Source organism: Solanum pennellii, chromosome 4 (genome assembly GCF_001406875.1).
Source record: "Solanum pennellii chromosome 4, SPENNV200".
NCBI lineage: Eukaryota > Viridiplantae > Streptophyta > Magnoliopsida > Solanales > Solanaceae > Solanum > Solanum pennellii.
In genome coordinates, this window is record NC_028640.1 from 26177711 (window position 1) to 26185802 (window position 8092).

The window sequence follows — 8092 nt, forward strand, 5'->3', positions numbered from 1 at the left end:
ATTATGTCCGAGATTGAAACTACAACCGCGACAACAACTTTAACAGGGGTAACTATGCTAATAGAAATGACAGGAATGGGCCCTATGTCCCTCCTCAAAATCGTGAAGTTACTCCTAGGGATGGTGGAGATAGTATGGCGCGAGTTGAGGATCTGTTTCACAAAATTATGAGGAGGTTCGATGCTAGTGATGAGCACATTAAAGAGTTGAGGTGTGATTTAGCTAGTATTGGGCAAAAAGTTGATACACATGCAATTTCAATTAAGCATATCGAGTTGCAAATGGCCCAATTATCTGCGACAGTGAACACACGGCAACCGGGCACTCTTCCTAGCAACACTGTCCAAAATCCAAAGAATGATGCGCACTGTATGGCAATCACTACTCGGGGTGGTAAGCAAACCATTGACCCACCTATGCCGTCTACGGAGGAAAATGTGAGAAAGGATAATGATAATGTGGTAAAGGGTAGTGGTGAAGCAGAGGAAAGTAATGGAAAAGATGCAGAAGTACCTATGAAGGTAATTCTCATTCCTAGGCCACCACCACCTTTTCGTCAGAGATTAGTGAAAAAGACCGAGGATGGTAAATACCGGCGTTTCATAACAATGTTGAAGCAACTTTCTATCAATGTCCCTTTGGTAGAAGCTCTAGAACAAATGCCCGGTTATGCCAAATTTATGAAAGATCTGGTGACCAAGAAAAGATCAGTCACTTTTGAGGATGATGATAGACTGCAGCATTGTAGTGCTATTGCTACAAGATCCCTCGTACAAACGAAAGAAGAGTCAGGTGCATTCACTATTCCTTGTATAGTTGGGTCATTACATTTTGCGAAAGCATTATGTGATTTGGGGGCAAGCATAAATCTCATGCCCCTCTCAATTGACAAGAAGTTGGGTTTGGGGGATCCAAAACCCACTGCGATGCGGCTACTGATGGCTGATCGGACAATAAAACGGCATATAGGGATACTCCATGATGTGCTAGTAAAAGTGGAGTCATTCATCTTTCTGGCTGATTTTGTTATTCTTGATTGTGAGGTCGATTTTGAAGTGCCTATTATTCTTGGGAGGCCATTCCTTGCTACAGGTAGAGACTTAGTTGATATGGAGAAGGGGCAGATGAAATTTTGGTTGAACAATGAAGAAGTGACCTGCAACGTTTGTAGGACCATGAGGCAGAGTGGTGAGCTCCAATCGGTATCAGCCATATCTCACAAAGAAAAGATGAAGAAGGAGAATGAAGAAAAAAGTGCTAAACAAGAGTTTATGGTTGGGGATTTGGTGCTTGTAGACAGTTCTGGGGTGCCTTGTCTTCCGGGCAAGCTCAAGTCCAAATGGACTGGGCCTTACTTGATTACCCATGTATTCCCTCATGGAGCAGTTGAGTTACAAGCCAAGGAGGGAGTGCGGTTTAAGATGAATAGAGAACGAATAAAACTCTATTTTGGGCATAAAGCATCGGGGAATGAAGTGATAGATGCATATCATCTTGATGAAGTCTGAGTAATCAAGTGTCCCCAGTCGTGCCGCGACATTAAATCAGGCGCTTGTTGGGAGGCAACCCAATACTTATAGTCTTTTTAGTAATGGTAGCATTTTTCTACTAATGAGTTTTTAAATTTGCAGGCACATCACCAAGAAATTCTGCAGAAAATCACTCCACTGACGGATACAGTGACGGACCGTTTCACCTGCAACGGACCGTCGTATGCATACGTCGTGCCAGGTTGTCTTTCAGTTATTTTCAAACTAGGGCACACACGATGGACCCAACGACGGATCGTCACAACTGCGACGGACCGCTGTCGGGGAATCGTCGCATCATTAATTAGGCGTACCCGACCCGACCCGGTTGGAGTTTATTCTAAAATTTCACCATTTAAACTTCCCAACCCCTCATTTCACCCCCATTCCTTCATTATTCCTCCCATTTCTCTCTTTTCAACTTCCACAATCTCTCCCTCTATCAACCGATCATTGCCCCCCCCCCAAAATTCTCCAAAGCCCTAAAAGTTATCATCTACTAGTCGGAGTTGCTGCTGTGGGTGTTTTCTTGGTCACCGAGTACTTGCCCATCTTGTTTTTCTCCAATTCTAAGGTATGTGTCTCTAATTTCTACTCATTTATCTTGCATTTTTGTTTATTAATTAGTATTAGCTTAGTTGTTCGTGATATGTTCGTTTCTTTTATATAATATTCTGTCTAATCTAGGTTAAAAATGTTCGAAATTGCCGTGTTTACAACCCTAGACATAGGTGCATTGCTAGTTTCCTAGGTAGTTGGGTTAGACAAACGTAGGTCCAAAACACTATAAGTTCGATTTGGGTTCATCGGGGATGAATGGGGTACCCCAGTTCCGTCACTGATCTACTGAACGAGACCTCGATGATGGACCGTCGTACCCACGACGGACCGTCACGGGGTCCGTTCCAAAAGCCCTAACACCTCACTGCCCATTTTTCTAAGTGTCCCCCAACACACATATGTGACGGACCTGCACAACCGTTCTGGCTGTCAGAGACCCTGTTTCTAAGGGTCTCTCATTTTTTTCTAAGTGTCCTTCAACAGACACATGTGACGGACCGTCGTACCCACGACGGTCCGTCCTGCATGACCGTTATGACGGTCAGAGACCCCTCTCCTAAGGGTCTCTCATTTTTTTCTAAGTGTCCTTGATATACCGTGGTTTCACGGTATTATTAATACTTTTTCCTTAAGTTTAGTGTGTCCAAAAAGCTTTTTTGTGCTAAGTTTTATATAATTTTCTCTTTGTTTTGCAGGAAATCTGTCCAAAGCTGAATGCGGAGATTTTGAGCGAAGAAATGCAGAAGAGACCACCTACGGAGCTTATGACGGTCCATCGTGCTTGTGACGGTCCGTAGGTGGCAGCGTAGTGCAGCTGCTGAAGGAAGATGGGGAAGTCTTACCAAGTGTGGGATTACGAAGCTTGTGACGGTCCGTCGTGGCTATGACGGTCCGTCCTGTAGGTTCGTCGTGAAGTTCAGAGAAGTGATCCCAGTACCCAGATTCCAAGAGTTGAAGAGTTTTGGAACGAAGACCCTCGACGGACCGTTGTGCCTATGACGGTCCGTCATACTTGCCGTCGAGGGTAATGAAGAGAGCAGCATAAGAAATTGCACAAGTATGGGACGACGGAGTCCATGACGTTCCGTCGTGACCATGACGATCCGTCGTGTGGTCCGTCGACCCAGCCACGTTTTTGCAGATTTCCAGCAAATAGAGTCCTTGTATAATTAGGTTTTTATTTTCTATAAATAGTTCGAAAAACCTCGTTTTAGATGTCGGAGTCTGGACCTTTGATTATTAGGTTAGACTCTGTACCATGGTTATGCTTTGTATTATTAGGTTATCTTTAGACTTTTATCAGTGATTGTTGGTGATTTTTGTTGATTAATCAAGCGTTTCAGATTTTACTCTTTCTCATTGAGGTAAGTACATGAATTCTTATATCATGTATTTGAATATTGTAATTATGACTATGAGTAACTAAACTCCATAACTAGGGTTGTGGGAACCATGGGAAAATAATGAGATAAACCCTAACTAAAATAACAATTCTAGAATAGTGTCTTGCATGTATTAATAATTCTTTCGCTTAGAAGTCTTTTTAACGGATGGCCAATGTTAGAAATCGCCTTAATGCTATTTGCCGGACCAAGGAGGTAGAAAATAGGAAAAGAATTATTAACATAGATTTAGTGTATACTATCTAATAGGCTAGTATTGATTGGTACGAGGTAATAACTGAGTCAAATATCGAATGCGATGCTTAATATGAGGTAAAGATAAAGGTTAGGAAAGCAACACATCTAGCCGGACCTAGGTGCGGAGTGAAATTTTCTAGATGCCGGACCAAGGATTTAGAAATACATAACTTATCACTTTGCATGCAAGATACTAGAAAAGAATTGTTATAGTTAGAATTATCAAGTTATGAACCTGTGGGGAACACGTAAACCCTAGTTACTTTGATTAATTGATTAAAATCCAACATTCAAAGCTGTTAAGTGTCTCTTTCAATTGCGTTAGTTATTTTCATTCATTTAGAAATAGAAACCCCCCTTTTATTGTTTTTACTTTCCAAGGAAGTCATTGACCAAACAATAGTAATAACAAGTTGAAGTTAAGTCTAGACTATTTTCCTTGTGGGAACGATCCCAACCTCACTAGTTGGGTAATTTACTTGACACGACCGCTTTACTTCTTATTTGAGAAGTAAGTTTGAGCGTATCAAATTTTGGCGCCGCTGCCGGGGAAAGTAGCTTTTAGATTAACTTGAACTTATTACTATAGTTCAGTTGATACTTTCTTGATTTTACTTTGTTTTATTGTTTTTGATTAATGCAGAACCACCCTCCTTGTATGCCAAATACACGGAGAGGAAGAGGCATACCATCTTGATGAAGTCTGAGTAATCAAGTATCCTCAGTCGTGCCGCGACGTTAAATCAGGCGCTTGTTGGGAGGCAACCCAATACTTATAGTTTTTTCTTTCTTTTCTATTTAGTAATGGTAGTATCCGTCGTGCCAGGTACGTCTTTCTGTTATCTTCAAACTAGGGCACACGCGACGGACCGTCGTCTTGTCGATGGTCCGTCCTGCACAACCGTTCTGGTTGTCAGAGACCCGGTTTCTAAGGGTCTCTCACTTTTTCTAAGTGTCCTTCAACGGACACATGTGACGGACCGTCATACCCACAACGGTCCGTCCTGCACGACCGTCATGACGGTCAGAGACCCCTCTCCTAGGGGTCTCCACATTTTTTTCAAGTGTCCTCTGACGGACACCCACAACGGACCGTCGAACTTGTGACGGTCCGTCCTGCACATACCGTCATACTAATCAGAGACTCTCCTTCAGGGTTCTCCATATATACATAGTCTAATTCTCCATATATACATAGTCTAATTCTCCATATATACATAGTCTAATTCTCCATATATACATAGTCTAATTCTCCATATATACATAGTCTAATTCTCCATATATACATAGTCTAATTCTCCATATATACATAGTCTAATTCTCCATATATACATAGTCTAATTCTCCATATATACATAGTCTAATTCTCCATATATACATAGTCTAATTCTCCATATATACATAGTCTAATTCTCCATATATACATAGTCTAATTCTCCATATATACATAGTCTAATTCTCCATATATACATAGTCTAATTCTCCATATATACATAGTCTAATTCTCCATATATACATAGTCTAATTCTCCATATATACATAGTCTAATTCTCCATATATACATAGTCTAATTCTCCATATATACATAGTCTAATTCTCCATATATACATAGTCTAATTCTCCATATATACATAGTCTAATTCTCCATATATACATAGTCTAATTCTCCATATATACATAGTCTAATTCTCCATATATACATAGTCTAATTCTCCATATATACATAGTCTAATTCTCCATATATACATAGTCTAATTCTCCATATATACATAGTCTAATTCTCCATATATACATAGTCTAATTCTCCATATATACATAGTCTAATTCTCCATATATACATAGTCTAATTCTCCATATATACATAGTCTAATTCTCCATATATACATAGTCTAATTCTCCATATATACATAGTCTAATTCTCCATATATACATAGTCTAATTCTCCATATATACATAGTCTAATTCTCCATATATACATAGTCTAATTCTCCATATATACATAGTCTAATTCTCCATATATACATAGTCTAATTCTCCATATATACATAGTCTAATTCTCCATATATACATAGTCTAATTCTCCATATATACATAGTCTAATTCTCCATATATACATAGTCTAATTCTCCATATATACATAGTCTAATTCTCCATATATACATAGTCTAATTCTCCATATATACATAGTCTAATTCTCCATATATACATAGTCTAATTCTCCATATATACATAGTCTAATTCTCCATATATACATAGTCTAATTCTCCATATATACATAGTCTAATTCTCCATATATACATAGTCTAATTCTCCATATATACATAGTCTAATTCTCCATATATACATAGTCTAATTCTCCATATATACATAGTCTAATTCTCCATATATACATAGTCTAATTCTCCATATATACATAGTCTAATTCTCCATATATACATAGTCTAATTCTCCATATATACATAGTCTAATTCTCCATATATACATAGTCTAATTCTCCATATATACATAGTCTAATTCTCCATATATACATAGTCTAATTCTCCATATATACATAGTCTAATTCTCCATATATACATAGTCTAATTCTCCATATATACATAGTCTAATTCTCCATATATACATAGTCTAATTCTCCATATATACATAGTCTAATTCTCCATATATACATAGTCTAATTCTCCATATATACATAGTCTAATTCTCCATATATACATAGTCTAATTCTCCATATATACATAGTCTAATTCTCCATATATACATAGTCTAATTCTCCATATATACATAGTCTAATTCTCCATATATACATAGTCTAATTCTCCATATATACATAGTCTAATTCTCCATATATACATAGTCTAATTCTCCATATATACATAGTCTAATTCTCCATATATACATAGTCTAATTCTCCATATATACATAGTCTAATTCTCCATATATACATAGTCTAATTCTCCATATATACATAGTCTAATTCTCCATATATACATAGTCTAATTCTCCATATATACATAGTCTAATTCTCCATATATACATAGTCTAATTCTCCATATATACATAGTCTAATTCTCCATATATACATAGTCTAATTCTCCATATATACATAGTCTAATTCTCCATATATACATAGTCTAATTCTCCATATATACATAGTCTAATTCTCCATATATACATAGTCTAAGTAAGACACGACGGACCCCACGACGGTCTGTCATACTCACAACGGTCCGTGCTGATCGTCGGCGCTTTGTGCCACAGGTTTGCTTCACCTACCACTCTAGTATTTCAATTTTTATGCATTGGGGACAATAGCATGTCTTTAAGTTGAGGGTGTGGGGTAAATGGATAGTGAGTGTTAGGGTGAAGTCTGAGTAGCCCAATTCACTATCCTCTTTTGGGGTTTTCTTGCCTATGTTCTTTTTCCCCAAAAGACTGATTACTTTTTCTGTTGAAACGGCATGTCTATATCTTGTTTATATCTTTCGTACATAGTTTAATTCTGAAGCATGATGGCTAAAATGATATCCTGATAAAATGGAAAATGATGCATGACTAGGCATAGAAATTAATAAATGTGTGGCTCTAAGCATGACATAGAGGTACACCACTGCATGACCCTAAGTCTTAACTTCGAACTAGGTGTCTGATAATCTGGTATAGTGATGAGACGTCAAGTGAGTGTGAGAAAAATTTGAATAGTCCAGTCCACTATTGGTACTGAGCTAGAACTTGCCTGGTTAGTCCTGCTGAAAGTAAGCTGTAATAGACAATTAGGAAAGGATCATAGGCCCTTATTGAACAAAGCCCATTTCTAGCCTAAATAAAAGAAACCAAATGAAATTTGTCCTTCTTTGATCCAAATGATCTGAGCTTAAATTAGACCTTTCTTTTTCACCCCAACTGATCTTTTCTGGGAACAATGTGTTGGCCCTGGTTCCTTCTTGGACATGTGCACCTCAGCTTATACCAAAAGCATAAGTTGAGGGTGGCTAATGCATAAACAACCTTCGTTATGGCCCTGACCCAACTTTGGGTATTGTGTACCTTGACTCATGGCAAAGCCATGAGTTGAGGGTGGCTATTATGAGGAATGCTCTGGAAAATGGGGTTGAAAGAACAAAGAGAGAGAAAGAACAAAAGTAAAGTGACTCAAGAATTCGTTGAAAGAAAAGTAAAGAAAAAGAAAAATATACAAGAAATACAAGAAAGAAAAGAAGGGAGTCACTTACACAAATGAAGAAACAAGAGAAAATAGCAAGGTGAAAGAATATGAGAAACTGGGCGAGATAAAATGATAGAAAGTGGAAGGTTTAGGCAATATGTCAAGGAGGGCAAAAAGTCACTAAAGTAAACCTAAATATA